Source organism: Symphalangus syndactylus, chromosome X (genome assembly GCF_028878055.3).
Source record: "Symphalangus syndactylus isolate Jambi chromosome X, NHGRI_mSymSyn1-v2.1_pri, whole genome shotgun sequence".
Taxonomy (NCBI): domain Eukaryota; kingdom Metazoa; phylum Chordata; class Mammalia; order Primates; family Hylobatidae; genus Symphalangus; species Symphalangus syndactylus.
In genome coordinates, this window is record NC_072447.2 from 108,077,627 (window position 1) to 108,098,693 (window position 21,067).

General features: G+C 41.9%; 1 long non-coding RNA gene across 1 annotated transcript in view; it reads left to right on the forward strand.

Annotated features, from left to right (window-relative positions):
- The first annotated feature begins 108 nt into the window (after positions 1 to 108).
- The window catches only part of LOC129475074 (uncharacterized), a 25,856-nt gene continuing 4,897 nt past the window's right edge, over positions 109 to 21,067 (forward strand). The window contains exon 1 of the long non-coding RNA XR_008654749.2: positions 109 to 235. This is a non-coding gene — a long non-coding RNA (uncharacterized lncRNA). The remainder of the gene's footprint in view (positions 236 to 21,067) is intronic.

The window sequence follows — 21,067 nt, forward strand, 5'->3', positions numbered from 1 at the left end:
GGGGAAGACAAAGGCGCGGACTCGCCGGGCCTGGCGGCGGCGCAGACGCGAAGCGCCAGTCCCAACCCCGGCCTCTCTGGCTCCCGAAGGCGCGACATCAGCCGCCTCACGACCCCGACGCCTCCCCGTCCCCATGGTCCTCTGGCTCCTGCGAGGCCGCAGGTCCTCACCTGAAGGCTAGAAGACTCGTGAAAACCTGTCCGCGGGACTGAGACCCAGGCTCACTCCGGACCAGGTTAGCGTTCCCGCGCAGAGCCCTGCAGCGCGAAGCCCCCCCAGCAGGCTCGGCCCCGGCCGTCTGATTGGCCGAAGGTTTCCGGACTTGCCTCTTTCCCCTCCTCCTCTTGAGCCTCCGGAGCCTGCGCCCACCATCTCCTCTACGATCGGGGCTTGGTGACGTCAGAGCAGACCCCGCCTCCCCAGGCCCCACCTCCCGGGCCTCTCCCACTGCTTTAGTCCTAAGGGTCCACATTCCCTTCATCCTAAGTACCCTCACTCTTTCAGAATAACAGAGGCCTCTGCAATAAACAGGCACATCTTGCCCAGGGAGCTTAGAACATTTGGAACTCCGAGGTCCAAGCTGAATGACCGGTATTTAGGCTCTTTCAGCTTTTTATAGCCATTGGGCCCAAGGATGCTGTGACAACATAACAGTAGGTTGGAAGTGGGGCTCGGTGTTGTCTGCTCTAATCCTTGGCCAGGTCGTGGAGTAGGGGTGCTCATGGTGAGGGTGGGTGGTTCAGGGCCACCCCTACAACTGGACATTTCTATGACAGTGGTGCTCTCCTGTGAAATGTAAAACTCACATTTGCAACTTTCTTGGCCACTGAACACGATAGCAATCAGTTTATAATAATCACAGAACAACTGAGGCTATTCACCTTTGTATCCCCAATCCCTAGCACTTTGACCCACAAGACACATTGGTTGTGGAGATGTCTATAGATTGAAGTAATAAATCTGTGACAGGGAGGAATTTTTGGACAATAGCACCACCCAGTGTCTGCTGGAAGAGAAAATTGAGGATCCGGTATTTACTTGAAAGGACTAAACGTTCAAGATCATTTTCTGGATGTTTATCCAGAACTTTAGAGCATTAAGGTAAGATGGAGGTAGAACTATGTCTTTAGCTTGCACCCCATGTATGGTGGTATAGGTCTGTATAGATCAGAAATCACTCTTTCCACAAGGATTTCTCAAGCCTTCCCCACCTCACTTCATTCCTTTTCTTTGCTCTTGTAGCACTTTCTGTTAATTTGAGAATCGTGTATGTTTGTTGGAGAAACTTTTAAAACAGAAAAGCATACTCATTCAACAAATAATATTAATTGAGTACCTACAACGTCCTTGGCATTAAATATAATAAACACCAGTGTTTTCACTACTCAGATTTCAATGTTGTTAACATTAGGTGTATTTACTTTGTCTTTCTTTTAAGGAATGAAAACTTTACAGAAAAAGATTGAGGTTTCCTTGACCTTCGCTCCATTTCCATTCACCTTCCCTCTTCCCCAGGGGTAGTCCTATCCTGAATGTGATGTGTAGCTTCCAGCACATTTTTTTTTAACTTTTAAGTTCAGGGGTACATGTGCAGGTTTGTTACATAGGTAAACTGTGTCATGGGTATTTTCTACAGATTATTTCATCACCCAGATATTGAGCCTAACACCCATTAGATATTTTTTCTGATCCTCTCCATCCTCCCACCTTCCACCCCCTGAGAGGTCCCAATGTGTGTTGTTTCCCTCTGTATCCATGTGTTCTCATCATTTAACTCCCACTTACAAGTGAGAACATGCGGTATTTGGTTTTCTGTTCCTGCGTTAGTTTGCTAAGGATAATGGTCTCCAGCTCCATCCATGTCCCTGCAAAGGACATGATCTCTTTCTTTTCTATGACTGCATAGTATCCCATGCTGTATATATACCACATTTTATTTATCCAGTCTATGATTGATGGGCATTTAGGTTGATTCCATGCCTTTACTACTGTGAATAGTATTGCAGTGAACATACCTGTGCATGTGTCTTTATAATAGAACAATTTCTATTCCATCAGGTATATACCCAGTAATGAGATTGGCGGGTCAAATGGTATTTCTGTCTTTAAGTCTTTGAGGAATCACCACACTGTCTTCCACAAGGGCTGAATGAATTTATACGCCCAGCAACAGTGTACAAGCCTATCTTTTTCTCCACAACCTTGACAGCATCTGTTATTTTTTCACTTTTTAATTATAGCCATTCTGACTGGTGTGAGATGGTATTTCCTTGTGGTTTTGATTTGCAGTTCTCTAATGATCAGTGATGTTGAGCTTTTTTTATATATGATTTTTGGCCACATGTATGTCTTCTATTGAAAAGTATCTGTTAACATCCTTTGCCCACTTTTTAATGTGGTTTGTTTTTCTCTTGTATACTTATTTAAGTTCCCTATAGATGCTGGATATTAGACTTTTATCAGATGCGCAGTTTGCAAAAATGTATTTCCCATTTCGTAGGTTTTCTGTCTATCGATAGTTTCTTTTGTTGTGCAGAAGCTTTTGTTACAATTGCTTTTGGCATCTTTGTCATGAAATATTTGCGCATGCCTGGTTGTCTTCCAGGATTTTTATAGTTTTGGGTTTTACATTTAAATCTTTAATCCATCTTGAGTTAATTTTTCTATATGATGTAAGGAAAGAGTCCAGTTTTAATCTGCATATGGCTAACCACTTATGCGAGCACAATTTGTTGAATAGGGAACCTTTCCCCACTGCTTGTTTTTGTCAGGTTTGTCAAAGATCATATAATTGTAGGTATGTGGTCTTATTTCTGGCTTCTCTAGTGTGTTCCATTGGTCTATGTGCCTGTTTTTGTACCAGTACCATGCGGTTTTAGCTACTGTAGCCCTGTAGTATGGTTTGCCTCCAACTTTGTTCATTTTGCTTAGGATTGCCTTCGCTATTTTTTGGTTCCATGTGAATTCTAAAATATTTTTTCTAGTTCTGTGAAATATGTCAATAATAGTTTAATAGGCATAGCACTGAATCTATTAATATCAATTGCTTTGGGCAGTATGCCCATTTTAATATTGATGTTTCCTATCCATGAACTTGGAATGTCTTTCCATTTGTTTGTGTTCTCTGATTTATTTGGGCAGTTCTCCTTTTTTATTTGTAGTTCTATTGTATTTTTTAATTTTAATTTTAATTTTTTTATTATTATACTTTAAGTTCTAGCTGGAAACCATTGTTCTATTGTATTTTTTAAGAAATTTTTCACTTCCCTAGTTAGCTGTATTCCTAGGTGTTTTATTTATTTATTTATTTATTTATTTATTTATTTATTTATTTTTGAGACGGAGTCTTGCTCTGTAGCCCAGGCTGGAGTGCAGTGGCGCGATCTCGGCTCACTGCAAGCTCCGCCTCCCGGGTTCATGCCATTCTCCTGCCTCAGCTTCTCCGAGTAGATGGGACTACAGGCGCCCGCCACCACGCCTGGCTAATTTTTTTTTTTTTTTTTTTTTGTATTTTTTAGTAGAGACGGGGTTTCACCGTGGTCTCAATCTCCTGACCTCGTGATCCGCCCGCCTCGGCCTCCCAAAGTGCTGGGATTACAAGCGTGAGCCACCGCGCCTGGCAGTGTTTTATTCTTTGTGTGGCAATTGTGAATGGGAGTTCATTTCTGATTTGGCTCTTTGCTTGACTGTTGTTGGTGTATAGGAATGCTAGTGATTTTTGCACATTGATTTTGTATCCCGAGACTTTACAAAAGTTGCCTATCAGCTTAAGAAGCTTTTGGGCTGAGATGATGGCGCTTTCTAGATATAGGAGCATGTCATCCGCAAATAGGGATGGCTTGACTTCCTCTCTTGCTATTTGGATGCCCTTTATTTCTTTCTCTTGCCTGATTGCCCTGGCCAGAATTTCCAGTACTATATTGGATAGGAGCAGTGAGAGACGGCATCCTTGTCTTGTTGCCAGTTTTCAAGGGGAATGCTTCCAGCTTTTGCCCATTCAGTATGATGCTGGCTGTGGGTTTGTCAAATATGGGTCTTATTATTTTGAGGTATGTTCCTTCAATACCAAGTTTATTGAGAGTTTTTAACACGAATGGATGTTGAATTTTATTGAAAGCCTTTTCTGCATCTATTGGGATAATCATGTGGTTTTTGTCTTTAGTTCTGTTTCTGTTATTAATCACACTTATTGATCTGCATATGTTGAACCAACCTTGCCTCCCAGGGATAAAGCCTACTTTATTGTGGTGGGTAAGCCTTTTGATATGCTGTTGGATTCGGTTTGCCAGTATTTTGTTGAAGATTTTTGCATTGATATTTATCAAGGATATTGACCTGAAGTTTTTGTTGTTGTTGTATCTCTCCCAGGTTTTAATATCAGGATGATGCTGGCCTCATAGAATGAGTTAGGGCAGAGTCCCTCCTCCTCAATTTTTTGGAATAGTTTCAGTAAGCACAGTACCAGCTCTTCTTTGTGCATCTGGTAGAATTCAGCTGTGAATCCCCTGGTCCTGGGCTTTTTTTCAGTTGCTAGGTTATTTATTACTGCCTGCATTTCAGAGTTCACTATTGGTCTGTTCAGGAATTCAGTTTCTTCCTGGTTCAGTCCTGGGAGTGTGTATGTGTCAGGAATTTATCCATTTCTTCTAGAGTTTCTAGTTTATGTGCATACAGTTATAATATTCTCTGATGGTTGTTTGTATTTCTATGGGACTCAGTGGTAATATCTCCCTTGCCGTTTCTGATTGTGTTTATTTGAATCTTCTCTCTTTTCTTCTTCATTACTCTAGCTGGTGGCCTACTGATTTTATTAATTTTTTTCAAAAAACCAGCTCCTGGATTCATTGATCTTATGAATGGCTTTCCGTGTCTCTGTCTCCTTCAGTTCAGCTCTGATTTTGGTTATTTGTCTTCTTCTAGCTTTGGAATTTGTTTGCTCTTGATTCTCTAGTTCTCTTGGTTGTGATGTTAGATTGTTAACTCAAGATCTTTCTGTCTTTTTGATGTGGGCATTTAGTGCTATAAATTTCCCTCTTAACACTACCTCAGCTGTGTCCCAGAGATTCTGGTATGTTATATCTTTGTTTTGAATACTTTCAAAGAACTTCTTGATTTCTGCCTTAGTTTCATTATTTACCCTAAAATCTTCCAGGAGAAGTCTTTCATGGAATTGTAATACAATTACCATTTCCATGTAATTGTACGGTTTTGAGTGAATTTCTTAGTCTTGATTTCTAAGTTGATTGAGCTGTGGTCCAGGAGATTGTTTGTTATGATTTCAGTTGTTTTGCATTTGCTGAGGAGTGTTTTACTTCCAATTGTGTGATCAGTTTTAGAGTACATGCCATCTGGCAATGAGAAGAATGTACATTCTGTTGTTTTGGAGTGGAGAGTTCTGTAGATATACATCAGATCCATTTGATCCAGTGCAGAATTCAGGTCCCGAATGTCTTTGTTAATTATCTGCTTTGATGATCTGTCTAATATTGTCAGTGAGTCTCCCACTATTATTGCGTGGGAGTCTAAGTATCTTTGAAGGTCTCTAAGAGCTTGCTTTGGGTGCTCCTGTGTTGGGTGCATATATATTTAGGATAGTTAGATCTTTTTGTTGAACTGAACCCTTTACCATTATTTAATGCCCTTCTTTGTCTTTTATTATCTCTGTTGGTTTAAAGTCTGTTTTGTCAGAAACTAGGATTGCAACCCCTGCTTTTTTCTGTTTTCCATTTGCTTGGTAGATTTTTCTCCATCCTTTTATGTTGAGTCTATGTCTGTCATTGCATGTGAGATGGGTGTCTTGAAGATAGCATACCAATGGGTCTTAGTTCTTTATCCAGCTTGCCACTCTGTGTCTTTTAATTGGGCCATTTGGCCCATTTACATTTAAGGTTAGTACTTATCTATGTGGATTTGATCCTTTCATCATGATGTTAGCTGCAGACTTGGTTATGTGATTGCTTTATAGTATCACTGGTCTGTGTACTTCAGTGTGCTGTTGTAGTCGCCAGTAACAGTCTTTCCTTTCCATATTTAGGGCTTCCTTCAGGAGCTCTTGTAAGGCATGTCTGGTGGTAACAAATTCCCTCAGCATTTGCTTGTCTGAAAGGGATCTTATTTCTCCTTTGCTTATGAAGCTTAGTTTGGCTGGATGTGAAATTCTGTGTTGGAATTTCTTTTCTTTAAGAATGTTGAATATTGGCCCCTAATCTCTTCTGGCTTTTAGGGTTTCTGTGAAGAGGTCTGCTGTTAGTCTGATGGGCTTCCCTTTGTAGGTGACCTGGCCTTTCTCTCCAGCTGCCTTTAACATTTTTTTCTTCCATTTCGACCTTGGAGAAGCTTATGATTATATGTGTTAGGGATGATCTTCTCGTGGAGCATCTTACTGGGGTTGTCTGCATTTCCTGAATTTGAATGTTGGCCCCTTTAGTTAGGTTGGGGAAGTTCTCATAGAGGACATCCTGAAATCTGTTTTCCAACTTGATTCCATTCTTCCCATCTCTTTCAGGTACAACAAGCAGTCGTAGATTCAGTCTCTTTACATAATCACATATTTCTTCATGGCTTTTTCATTCATTTTCATTCTTTTTTATATACTCTTATCTGCTTGTCTTACTTCAGAAAGTCAGCCCTCAGGTTCTGAGATTCTTTCCTCCTCTTGGTCTATTCTGCAGTTAATACTTGTGATTGCATTATGAAATTCTTGTAGTGTGTTTTGCAGCTCTATCAGGTCAGTTACATTCTCTATACTGACTATTTTTTATGTCAGCTCCTAACATGTTTTATCATGATTTCTAACTTCCTTGCATTGGGTTACAATGTACTCCTGTAGCTCAGTGAACTTCTCTCCTATACTTCTGTCATTTCAGCCATCTTAGCCTCAGCCTGGTTCCAAACCCTTGCTGGAGAGGTGATGAAGTCATTTGGAGGAAAGAAGGTACTCTGGCTTTTTGAGTTTTCAGCATTCTTGCACTGATTCTTTCTCATCTTTGTGGGCTTATCTACCTTCAACCTTTGAGGTTGCTGACCTTTGGATGGGTTTTTTTTTCTTTTATCCTGTTTGATGACCTTGAGGATTTGATTGTGGTATAAGGTGGATTCAGCCATCTGGCTTCGTTTCTGGAAGATTTTAGGGGGCCAATGTTCAGCTCTCAACCCCTGGACTGCATGCTGTATCTCTGGGGGCTTGTATTGGGCCCTAGCTTTGTTCTCTGGCTCCTTGATGTTTGGAGTCTACTGTACTGGGGGGATCAAGGTGCAGCAGCTGCAGCCACGTGCTAGTGGATGCAGAGGTGCCTGCCTCCCTCTGGGCATTCACCACAGCAGCAGAGGCAAAGCAGCTGTGGGGAGCGGGGAGCAGGGGGCCACTGCTGGAGACTATATGGGCTGTTACAATGGAGGTAGTGTTGGCTTGGGTCAGAGTGCTGGCTGGCTCAGGTCTGGATGCCTTTTCTGTGCCCCACAAGCAGGAGTGATTGCTCAGGGTATGGGCAGATCCCCTGTTCGCTGTTTGCTGGTGAGGCAAGACTTGCTGGCTCTGTGCCTGCCAAGGCTCCATCTCCAGTGGTAGTCGACAGGGTTTGGGGGCCTACTGCACTCCCACTTGCCAGCAGGGCAAGTAAAGCAAAACCCGCCCGTGCAGACAGGTGCCCGCAGAGTGATGTAGGGAGTTGCTGTGGGCTTGGGGGTAGCTGCACAATGGGGAGTTAACATGCAGGCTGGTGCAAGGCCATAGGAGCTGCCACACTGGAGCTCTCTACCAGTCAGGCATGACCCACCAGCACAGAAGCCATGGTGTGGGCCCCCAGGGCACACAAGACTGCCCTGTAAGCAGGTGTGGCCAGGCTGGGGCCCTGGGAGAGGAAAGCAGACCAAGGAGTGCTCAGGTCTGACCAGCCCTGTCTGATGTGCAATACTGCCCAGCACAGATCAGGTCAGACAGTTCCCATAGTGCTAAAGTCTCTTAGGGGAGCATGTTGAGCTTGAAGGGGTGGCCATGCTTGGCCATGCTCTGCTACAGATGTTCCTGTGCCAAAACTTCTGGGCTCCACATCAGCTGGCTTGCTGCTTCACCACTTTGCTTATCTCCTGGGGGCTCCTCCCCAGAGAAATGTGAGTCAGCAGTAGCTCAGTGCAGTTAGCCCAGGATAGAGTTTCTGTGCTGTAAGCCCAAACCAGGGGTTCCCTGTCTGGTGACAAGCAGTGGACGGTGTGTGGGACCCATGAGAGACAAACTGGCCTCCTCTCCTTGGGTTGAGTGTAGCTTGTTGGAGGTGTGGAGAAGGCACTTAGGGTCTCTGCTTCTTTGTTAGTCCGAAGTTAGCAAGGATGGTTCCACTGCCGAAGCAGAGGCAGAGAGGCTTTCACTTGCCCCTGGGGACTCTGTCCAGGAAGTTGCTGAGTTGCTACTGGCCGAATAGCTCTGGCAGGGGGTAGTTGGAATCCCAGGCCTGGAAGACCTGCCTAGTAAGGAGGGTATGGGAATGGGCACCCATGTAACAGTCTAGCCACTTTTCTACAGGGATGCTGTGGTATGCTGGGGGTCCATTCCAGTCCCTAGTCGCTTCAGATATTCTACTACCTGGAGGTATCACCAGTGAAGGCTGTGAAACAGCAAAGATCGCAGCCTGCCCCTCCCTCTGGGAGCTCTATCCCAAGGAGGTATGGGCCTGTTGCCAGCCCGAATACAACTGTTGGAGGTGGCTGAAGACCTCCATAGGGAGGTCTCACCCAGTCAGGGGGAATGCGATCGGGGACCTGCTTTAAAAAGTAGTCTGGCCACGTTCTCATAGAGCAGCTGTGCTGTGCCCGGGATCTGCTTCAGCCCCTGATCACCTTGGACATTCCAAAGCCTTAAGGCTAGAACTGCTAATGCACCCAAACAGCAAAGATGTAGCCCGCCCCTTTCCCTGGGAGCTCCGTCCCATGGAGGCCTGAAACTTCAGAGACACACCAATGGGTATAGCCAGAGACCCTGGTTGGGAGGCCCCACCCAGTGATGAGGAAGGGGATCGGGCGCCCACTTAAAAAAGCAGTCTGGCCACGTTTTCATAAGGCAGCTGTACTGTGCTGGGGTACCGCTTCTGGCCCTGGTCAGTTTGGGCTCTCCAAAGCCTGAAGGCTGGAATGGCTAAGTCATCCGAACAACAAAGATGGTGGCCTGCCCTTTCTCTGGGAGATCTGTCCCAGGGAGTTTTCAAATCTCTGTCACCCACAGAACACCAGCAGGGGTGGCTGGAGTCTCCGGTTGGGAGGTCCCTCCCAGTGAAGAGGAAGGGCTAAGCCACCCAAACAGCAAATATGGCTGCCTGCCCCTCCCCCTTGGAGCTCTGTCCCAGGTAGGTGCAGCACTGCTACTGGTGGCTAGCTGGAATTCCAGGCCAGTAGGTCTTATCCTGTGAGGTGTTGTGGAAGTGGGGCCCGCAGTCCATGGCTACTTGGCCCCCTGGATTCAGCCTCTTTCCTAGGGGTATGTACAGGGGTCTAACCTCCTGCTTTGCTGGAGTTGCAGCTACTTTTGCTGGGATGCCCAGATAGCCAGAGTATCTAAAGTTCCTGGTTCTCCACATATGCCTGCTGTACTGCCGGGACTCCATATAGCTGTGTGTGTGAGACTGAAGGCCCTGATGGAGTGGGCTCATAAGGGGATCTCCTAACCTGTGTGTTGCAAAAATCCATGGGAGAAGCATGGGTTCCCAGGACCACACATTCACTTACCACTTCTCTTGCCGGGGAGCTTCCCTTGGCTTTGTGTTGCTCCTGGGTGTGCCGTCGTCCTGTCTTGCTTTTCTCCGTTCTCCGTGGGTCAAGTTATTTCCTTGATTAATCCCAGTGAGAGAACCTGGATGTTTCAGTTGAAGGTACTATATTTACTCTCCCCTTCCATTCCACTCCATGAGAGCCGCGCACACTAGCTGCTTCCAGTCAGCCATCTTGGCCCTCTGGCCTGTTTTTCTGTCATTGCAGATTAATTTAATTTCTGAGCACAATGAAGGAGCAAAATGAAGCCTCGTTTGAACCAGTGATCCAAGTCTAAGACCACACCCCCCACATCCCTTGGGGTTGAGAGGAAGCTCCAGATACCCACCTCTTCATAGTCCAAACCTCAAAATCCTCCCACCCTGATCTCCCTTGAATCTATTAGAACTCAACTAATGATAACATTTATCTCCATTTGTGCCAGTCACCACAAGTATTCCAAGACACCTCTCAACTGCTACATTCTAACCTTCATAAGGTTGTGTCCACATCCCCTCTTTAGGTCACTCTCTCACTGCTCCCCTGCTAATAAAACACAATGCACCCTCAATAATGCCTCCATAGTCTAAGCCTCTTCTCTGAATGCCCCCTTCCCTGAGGACTCTGGATCCCCTGAAGCCCACTCACAAGGAGCAGATGATTTTTCTGTCCTACCACCGCTGTACCACAGATCCTAAAAGTTGTGTAAGGACTTTACTGCTTCTCATTGCTGCCTTTAGATAGCAATCCCTCTCCCACCTCCCTAAAAACTTCCAGCTTTTGACAGCTAGTGTCACCAACTAGCTCTTATTGCTGTTGTCAGAAATAGTCTCCCCTCATTTCTCAGACATTTTGTCTCTGAGAACATGGTCATTCTCAAAGGCAGTTGTCCTGTCTTAATTCTTAGTGAGTTCAATATCGATCATTCTAAAGCTAGACATGGTGGTGCTCACTATAGTCCTACCTGCTCAGAAGACTAAGTTGGGAAGGTTACCCAGGAGTTTGAGCCAGCCTGAGCAACCTAGCAAAACCCCCATCTCAAAACAAAATCATTCTGATAATCTGACAAACTAGCCCCTTCTGTACCTTGAACATTTCTCCTCCATGACATTGTCCTCAACTCCACCTCAGTTACTCACTCATGTACTCACTCATGTAGCCATACCCTAGCCCTTGTCACTATAATTTTGGGAACCTCTCTGTAATCTCAATTTCAAACATCCCTCTTTCTGACCATACACTCCTCCCTTTTTAGCCCACTCACTTTGGACCCTATATTCTTTCAACCTCACCAGAATCTTCAATCCATTGACCTTATCAGATTTTTACTATCTCTTCTTCCCTTTATTGTCTTCTCTCTTCTCCTTTCCTAGTTAAGATGCCATGCTCAATTTAAAACCACTCCTCTACACAATACCCTCCAGTATCCTTCCCCTCTCTCACTTTGTGTTGCTTGGCAAAATCACAACCCCTGGCTAAATCCAGCTGTGTCCCCATGAGCCCACACCCACATAGCTAAAGCTGGCTAGGGGAAAATTCACAACCACATGACAACTGTCAGTTTAACTTCATGACCATGAAATCCAACCAGACTTTAATGCTGCTAGGCAATCATGCTGTCCCTTAACTTTCTGACTTTTCCAAGTTATTATTTTGCAACTTCTTTCTCCTCAAATTCCCAACACTATCTCCATATCCTAACTCTTCCACTGCTTCCTATTTCACTGGAAAATTGAAGCCATCAGAAGAGAACTTCTAGAGACTCCTACCACCACATCACTTCACCTACCTGCACCCACATCCGTATACATGGTCTTCCTGTTGATATCATACACGATTATTATGGGCTGAATTGTGTCCTTGAAAATTCATATGTTGGAGTCCTAACCCCCAGTACCTCATAATGTGACATAATTACCTCTTAAGTCAAAGCAAGGTCATTAAGGTGGGTCCTAACCCAATACTACTGGTGCCTTTATAAGAAGAGATAAGGACACAGATAAGGCACACTGAGGGCTGACCATGTGAAGACACAGGGAGAAGATGGCCATCTGCAAGCAAAGGAGAGAAGCCTCAGAAGAAACCAACCCTGTGAGACAATAAATGTCTGTTGTTTAAGCCACCCAGTGTGTGGTATTTTGTTATAGCAATCTTAGCAAACTAATATAATGATATTTCCAGACTGCACTCTAAAGCCAGCCACTCTCCTTTCCCACTAGATATCTTCTTCTCACATCGACTAAATGATAGCACTACCTTCTTTACCTTCTTTCTCTCCCCTAACTCCAGCATTATCAATGCTGTGCTCTCTATTGGGTCATTTCGATCAGTCAGTCAGGATTCAATTATACTGTTATTTCTCATCTTTATTATATAACATACTCAAATATTTATCATTGTATACATATATATATATATTTATATTTATATTCTCTTGGCTCCACTTTCCCACCTGCCATTGCACAATTCCCTTGCTCCCCTTTGATGCAAATCTCTTTTACACATACATATGAAATATGTTTCTATATACAATATAAGACATCATTTGAACCAGTGTTCCTGTCTAAGACTATACTCCCCTGGGCCTTCTACCTACATCAGTTTGGGGCCAGGAGGGAGCCCCAGATGACCATACTTTTCTATCTCCCACTAGCTCTGCCTGTTCTGTTCCTCACTCACTCTGCCCCAGCTGTAGCCTCCCTGCTGTTCCTCAAACAAGCCATACTCACTATTGTCTTAGAGCATTTGCAATGTCTGTTTCATCTATCAGGAAAGTTCTTCCCCCAGGTAACTAGTTTGACTACTCTCTCATCCCCTTGTAATAGTGGTCTCTATTTAATGTTCCCAATTTTTCTTCTCCCATTCTCTCTTGGACACATTCTAATCAGGGATCCACCTCCACAAATCTGTTGAAATTGCTCCTGTCATGGTCATGGTTATGGCCATGAATGACTTCATGTTGTTCAATGTAGTGATCAGTTCTTAGTCCTCACTTTACTTAACCTATCAGCAGCACTGGGCACTGCTAACAAGTCACTCCTCTTTGGTTCAGTTTCTTCCCGTGGCTCCCAGGTCAACACACTCTCTGATCTCACTGGGTGCTCCTTCTCAGTTTTCTTTACTGGCTCCTCCTCTGCTTCCAAACCTCTTAAAATGAGAATGCCCCAGGGCTCCTTCCCTGTTCTTTGCATTTCTATGTGCACTCCCTTGGTGATCTCTTCCAGTCCAATAGCTAATACAAAATATTTCTAGGTTAACTTCCAAATTCATGTTTGCAGGCCAGATCTTCATCTTAAACTCCTGTCTGATACATACAACTGCCTACTCAGCACCTCCACTCAATGTCTAATGGACATTTCAAACTCAAATGTCATAGGCAGAACTAATCTGTTCTGTAAAACCTATTGTTCCTACTGCCTTCCTCACTTCAATTGATGGCAACTCCATCTGTCCATCTGCTTGAGCCAAAAACCTTGACATCACCTTCAATTTCTTTCTTTCTCTCCCACTAAACATCCAATCCATCAGGAAATCATTTTCACTCTACTTCAAAATGCATCCAAAATCCAACCACTTCTCACTATCTCCATTGGTACACGTAAGGTTGAATCCACCATCTATATCTCTTCTGGATAACTGCAACAGCTTTCTAACATGCCTCTCTGCTTCCACGCTCATTCCCCTATGGTGGTACATTCTCAACGCAAAAATTAAAGAGATCATTTTAAAATATAAATCAAATCATGGCATTTCTCTGTTCAAAATCCTGCAAAGACACCATATTCCACTTGCAGTCAGAGTCAAAGTCCCTGCAGAAGTCTGACATTTTCTGGTTCTCTGTTATATCTCTGACCTCTTATCTGCTCTCCTCATTCTGCCACAGCTGTGGCCTTCTTGCTATCCTTCAAACAGCCTGGGCTCACTCTTGCCATAGGACCATGGCAATGTCTGTTCCTCCAGGAAGGAGTGCTGTTTTCCAATAGAGCCACTCATTTAAATTCTCTCACGTATTTCAAGGCTCAGATCTCACTATATCAATGAGACTTACCTGAACCATCCTACTTTATGCTGCAAACTGCCCACCCTGTTTTCTCTATCCCTCTTACCATCCTCCATTTTTGCTTCATCACCATCTAACACACTGTATAATTTATTTACTTATTATGCTAATTATCTTATTTCAGTCTTCACCCATTGAAATGTAAGATCTACAAGGGAAGAGATCTCTGCTTTCTTCACTGATCCCAAGTACCTAGAATTGTGCCTACAATAAATATTTGTTAAATGAATCATTTTCTGGTGATTTTTGCATTATGATAAGTTAGATCATATCTGTGTGTAATCTTCTACAACTTGTTTTTTTCACCCAACATTATGAATTTTCACCTAATATTATGCATTTCTAAACATTTTACCTATGTTCATACTGTAGCCAATAGAGGTGCATTTAAATGATATATAATATTCCGTTAGATGAATATTCCATAGCTAACAAATGCATTTCCATCCTCATAGACATTTAAGTTGCTTCCATTTTTTCTATTACAAGCAATGTGGCAGTTCATGTTCTTGCAATAGCCTCCTTTTAGTCTATAAACATGTCTTCTAGAATTGAAATTGCTAGATTACATAGTACATGCATCTTCAACCCGACTGCACACTACCAAATAAGTTTCCACAGTAATTGCATCAAGTTACATTCATACCAGCAGTGTATGAGTCCCATTTTCCCCATATTCTTGCCAATATTTAGTATTTTCAGACTTCGTTAGCCCATCAAATGGGTGAAAGTGAGTATCTCCCTAGTGTTTGAACCTGTATGTCCCAGATTATTTCATGAGGATGAGCATCTTTTTTTAATTATACTTTAAGTTCTGGGATACATGTGCAGAATGTGCAGATTTGTTACACAGGTATACACGTACCATGGTGGTTTGCGGCACCCATCAACCCGTCATCTACATTAGCTATTTCTCCTAATGCTATCCCTCCCCTAGTCCCGCACCCACTGACAGGACCTGGTGTGTGATGTTCCCCTCCCTGTGTCAATGTGTTCTCATTGTTCAACTCCCACTTATGAGTGAGAACATGCAGTGTTTGATTTCTGTTCCTGTGTTGGTTTGCTGAGAATGATGGTTTCCAGCTTCATCCATGTCCCTGAAAAAGACATGAACGAGGATGAGCATCTTTTTATAGGTTTCCTGGTTATATACCTTTCCTCTTCTGTGAAGTACGTTTTCAGGTCATTTACCTATTTTTCCTATAAGTTGTTTGTTTTTTAAGTATTGCTTCTTAGGGGTTCTTCACATATTCTGTATCTAATTATTGGTAAGCAATATATTTTGCAAAAAGTTTCTCTAAATCTGTTGCTGGTTTTCTTTTTCGAATCCATATTATGTTCATTTACAGCAAGTATAACTGGAATAACCCTGTTTGAGGAAAAAACATGACTTTTGGTATGCATGCAACTCTACTGGTGAGAGCCATATATAAGAAACTATCCTGTTAGGCAGATTTTCAAAATGTTTTATTTAAGTACAATATACATACATACACATCTTAGGTGTATATCTTGATAAATGTTCACAAAGTAAAGACACCCATATAACCAGCTCTCAGATCAAGACACAGTACATTACCAACCTCCCCCCACCCCACCACAAGCTTCTTTTGTGCCCCTTTCCAGTCACTATGCCCAAGGATGATAACCACTCTCCTGACAATTAGTTTTGCCTTTTCTGCTTTAAATAAATGGGATCTTTCAGTATATACTCCTCTGTGTCTGGCTTCTTTTGCTCAACATTAGGTTTGTGAGATTCACCCACGTTGTCATGAATTTGTAATTGTAGTTATTCTCCTTTATTGCTACGTTTTAATGTATACCACAATTTATTTATTCATTCTACTGTTGGTGGACACTTGTTTTTTTCAGTTTGGGGCTATTACAAATAATGCGGTTATGAGCATATTCATAATGTCTTTAGTGAATATACATATGCATTTTTCTTGGGTATATACCAAGAAATGGAGTTTCTGGTCATAGGGAATGCATAGGTTCAGCTTCAGTAGATAGAGCAAACTAGTTTTCCAAAAAGCTTGTACCAATGATTGCTCATCTTTTAACACTAATGTTATTTCTCATGTCTTTTATTATACAATGTTTGTGGAATCAAATATATTGATATTTTCCTTTAAAACTTATGTTTTGGGATTTTGTTTAGGAAACTCTCTATTCTGAGGACATGATTTTTTATTGGTTTTAAGATTTTGGTTGTATACTTTGGTCTTTTATACATCTAGACTTTATTTTATATAAGGCATGGATCTAGATTTTTCTTCAAGAAGGGAAACAACTGTCCCAATCACATTTATTAAATTATTCATCCTTTTTTCACTCCTTTGCAAAGTCACTTCTTTCATATAACAATTTACTATATGCGCCTTTTCTAATTTTGTAATCAATGTTTCAAATTCCGCAAAAGTTGGCCTGTTAATATTTTGATTGGAATAATATTGGATTTATGGATTAATTTGAGAAGAATTACCAATTTGCTCACTTAAAGTCTCCCCACATACAAATGGAGTATTGTTGGGAAACACAACCCATCATGGTCCCTAAGCATTCATGAATGTTCTTTCTGAGTATGCCAAAAAATGTAAGGCACTGAAGACTCCACCTTGGCCATTCTCAGGGCCATGTTTGCAGTGAGAAACCCTGAAGGATGAGGAAACGTCACAAAGAGCCGGCTTATTTCCATTTTCTATAAAAGCAGTGGATCCTCCAAATGTATTGTTTCTTTCCTGTAATGCAATCCACTGTGCAGCCATCCATCATTGGTCCTTTGCATTTCCCTTGTGGGATTTGGGGGGCATTGGGTACAAACACAAGCCAACAGAAAGTTCTAGCTACTGCTTTTTCTGAGTAATAAAGTCCTCTGCCTCTCACCCAAGATTCTCATGTCTTCTGACAGAATACCTGAAACTGTGTGTCAAGCTAATTTGTAAGTTTGTAAATAGGGTCAAATTCTAGACTTTTTGTAGTTCCTGACAAATATATTCCTCCACTTTCCGATTTTTATTAAATTTCCTTTAGTACAATCTCATACTTTTCTGCATAATGGCTTATACATCTTTGTTAGCTATCTTCCTAGCTGCCTTATAGATTTTGGGAATATCATAAATGGGTTATTTTTCCTATTGCATTTTCTAATTGATTGCTGAATTCCACACGCCTATACATGTCATTAGTATAGCTTCTCATATGGAATAATGTACTATTTCCCTTGATAGAATGTTGGCTTATCTTGAAAGCAGAAACCATGCCTCACCCATGTCTATATTCTCCCAATGAAACATTTAATTCAACTAATATTTATTGAGCATTGTTATGATTTAAATATGATTTGTGCCCACCAAAACTCATATTGAGACTTGGTCCCCAATGTAACAGTGTTGAGAGGGGGTGGAACCTTTAACAGCCTTCTGGGTCATTAGGGATTCACTCTCATGAAGGGATTAAAGCAGTCTGGTGGGAGTGAGTCAGTTCTTACTCTTTGTGGGACTGGATTGGTTATGCAAGTACAAGTTATTTTAAAGCGAGGTTGCCTCTTGTGTTTTGTATTTTACTGTCTTTGCAGGGACCTGGTTTCCCTTCCATTTCTCTGCCATGTTTTGCCACAGTACAAGGCCCTCATCAGAAGGTACCAGATGCAGCTGCCCAATCTTAAACTTCCCAGCGTGCAGAACCATGAGCTAAATAAACCTCTTTTCTTTGTAAATTGCCCAGTTTCAGGTATTCACTTATAGCAACACAAAATGGACTAAGACAAGCATCTACTATGTATCAGTTGCTAAATAAAAAGAGGTATACAATCATAAATAAAGTGCCTGCTCTCAAGGAATTTATAAAATGTGAAGAAGACAAATGGAGCCGCAAAATATTTCTGTTAAGAAAGTCATATTGGCCAGGCACCGGTGGCTCACGCCTGTAATCCCAGCACTTTGGGAGGCCGAGGCTGATGGATCACCTGAGGTCAGGAGTTCAAGAACAGCCTGGTCAACATAGTAAAACCTCGTCTTTACTAAAAATACAAAAACTAGCTGGGCATGGTGGTGCACACCTGTAGTCCCAGCTACTCAGAGGCTGAGGTGGGAGAATCACATGAACCCAGGGTAGGCGAGATCATGCCACTGCACTCCAGCCTGGGTAACAGAGCAAGGCTCCATCAAAAAAAAAAGTAAAAAAAAAAAAGAAAGTGATATTATGTATCATAACAAAGGTATGAACAAAGTGCTGTGGGAGTAGGGGCAATTCATCGTGACTTGGAAGATTCTGGACGTCTTCAAACAATAAGTAGTGTTTGAGTTGAGCCTCAGACAGTGATCTAGACTGGTGCAGACGGAGAGCTGGGGAAGGGAGGTAACTTCTGATACCATGCCTGGCATTCAGAGTCTTCCACAATATAGTCCCAAACTATCTTCCCAAACCTAGCTGCTATGTCCTCCAGGAAATAAAAGTTAGTCTTTCATGCCAAATTCATCCATCAATCACATTCTAAACTCAAAATCTTTGAGTCCCCACCTTGCTGTTTTGCACTATAGCACAATGACTAAGAGCAAAGTATCTAGAGCCAATGGAATTTGGATTCTGGTCCAGATTCTACAACTTACTGGCTATGAAATATTGGGCAAGTAAAGCTAGAAATGCTGCTTATCTTATAGGACTGTGTGATCAGTCAGGTAATTCTTGTAAAACTTTGGCATGGTACCTGGTACAGAGTACAATACTATGAATGCTACCTCTACTTTATCCATCCCTGTGATCTCAAGTCAATTAAAACATACTTACTGTATATCCACTATGTGCAATAGATTGTATTAAGTATCATGAAGAACACAAAGATGAATGAGACCCTATTTCTGCCCAGTGACATGTCAGGTAGAGAATAAAAAGTATATACACAAATAGGCCGGGTGCAGTGGCTCACGCCTGTAATCCCAGCACTTGGTGAGGCTGAGGCAGGAGGATCACTTGAGGTCAGGAGTTGGAGACAGGCCTGGCCAACATGGCAAAACCCTGTCTCTACTAAAAATACAAAATTTGCTAGGCGTGGTGGCACGCGCCTGTATTCCTAGATACTCGGGAGGCTGAGGCAGGAAAATCGCTTTAACCCGGGAAGTGGAGGTTGCAGTAAGCCGAGATCGTGCCACTGCACTCCAGCCTTGGCAACAGAGTGAGACTCTGTCTCAAAAAAATATATATATATATTTATATATGTATATATATTTATATATGTATATATATTTATATATGTATATATATTTATATGTATATATTTATATATGTGTATATATGTATATACATATGTATATATATAAAGACACAAATAATCATGAGGCAAGGCAAATCAAAAGAACTGGATTCTTCTAGCTCTGGCCCTTGATAGCATGAAAAAGTCAGACCACATGTTCATCAAGACCACTTCTAAGTCTAATAATTCTATGACATCTATGATTTTAAATGTTACATCAAGGTTAATAAGTACCAGGGGTAAGTGGAAAAGAAAGAAATCTAATTCTACCTGAGGGAGTCCAAGAAGCCTGCATAGAGGAAATGACATTTGAATTGGGCCTTTAAAAATGGATAGCATTTGTTGAAGGAAGAAATGGGTGCAATGGAATTACAGGAAGAGGGGAAAAGAACAAAGAGAAATGTAGGGCACACTTGGGAAACATCCGGTAGTCTTATGTGGTTGGGACATCAAGTTTCATAATATTTAAGCAGAGGAAAATCAGGTGAAAAAAGTAGGCTGGTGTCAGATTATGGAGGACCTTGAATGTCATGCTGAGTGGTTTGGATTTTATCTTGTAAGCTATTCACATTGGACGGTGACAAGAAAATCCACTGAAAATAGTTGTGGCAGTTGTTCGGGTATAAAATAAGAAGAGACTGAACTAAGGCTGTGGGTCTAATAATTGAAAATTAAGGACAGAAGTCTTTTGGCGGGTTTTCATATACTACTATGTGTATATTGTTGAATGATTTTTAATCAAACATGTTTGGAGGGCGGGACCCATTCATTCATTCATTCTATAAATATCTATTGAGCACTTACTATGTGCATGATAGTCTGGGCACTGGAAATAGAGTGATGAGTAGAGAGTCAAGTTCCCTATATGTTAGTACCCTTTGTGCTGAAAGTACCAGAAAATGATGATACCATTGGAAGTGGGAAGGCTAGGGACACACTGTTAGGGAGAATAAAGAGTTTAATCTTGACATAGTAAGTTTGGAATGCCTATATGTCAGTGAGAATATCGAGTAGGCAGTTGGATACAGGTATCTTGAGCTTTCATGTACTCTATCTCAGAGTTGACCTTTTTTGTACTCCATCTCCATTATCATAATAAATGTTTTAAGGTTTGCTGTTTACTTTTTGAAAACCTAAGGAATTAGTGGCATCTTTATAGATAATAACATAGTACATTATGTTAATATGTTATACTGAATATGTCAACATGAGGCATCAACACATATAAATTGATTTCTTAACAGATATATATTTTTTCTCTTAAAATAGAAGGACATTATATGTAAGAAACTCATAATAATCCCATTTATGATAATCCGCTTTACTGTTGGTAATTGTTTAACAAAGTAAGCAACAAATAAAAATCCCAAAAAAGATATATTGAACACTATGAAGGATATTATGAAACTTGGAGAAACATTAAAATTAGAATTTCAACCATTATTTTTGTTTACATTAAAACTCAACAGTTGGCCGGGCACGGTGGCCCACGCCTGCAATCTCAGCACTTTGGGAGGCTGAGGCTGGTGGATCACGAGGTCAGGAGTTCAAGACCAGCCTGGCCAACATAGTGAAACCCCATCTCTACTAAAAATACAAAAATTAGCTGGGTATGGTGGTGCCTGCCTGTAGTCCCAGCTACTCGGGAGGCTGATGGAGGAAAATCGCTGGAACATAGGAAGTGGAGGTTGCAGTGAGCCGAGATCGCGCCACTGCACTCCAGCTTCGGCAACAGAGTGAGACTTCGTCTCGAAAACAAACAAACAAACAAACCCTCAACAGTTAAGTTTTGCTGAAATTAAAATCTCAGCAGTAATTTTGTGAAAAGAAAATCTCAGCATCTATTTCTGTACATATTAATAAGAATAGTTAAGAAACTCTTGAGGAATAAGAATGAGGTAGGAAGACTTTCCCTATCAGATATCAAGACATTTATTATTATTGCTGTTACAGGTAATAAGGCAATGCTGTACTGGCACAAGGTTAGATAAATAAACTGATGGAATAGAACAGACAGGTCA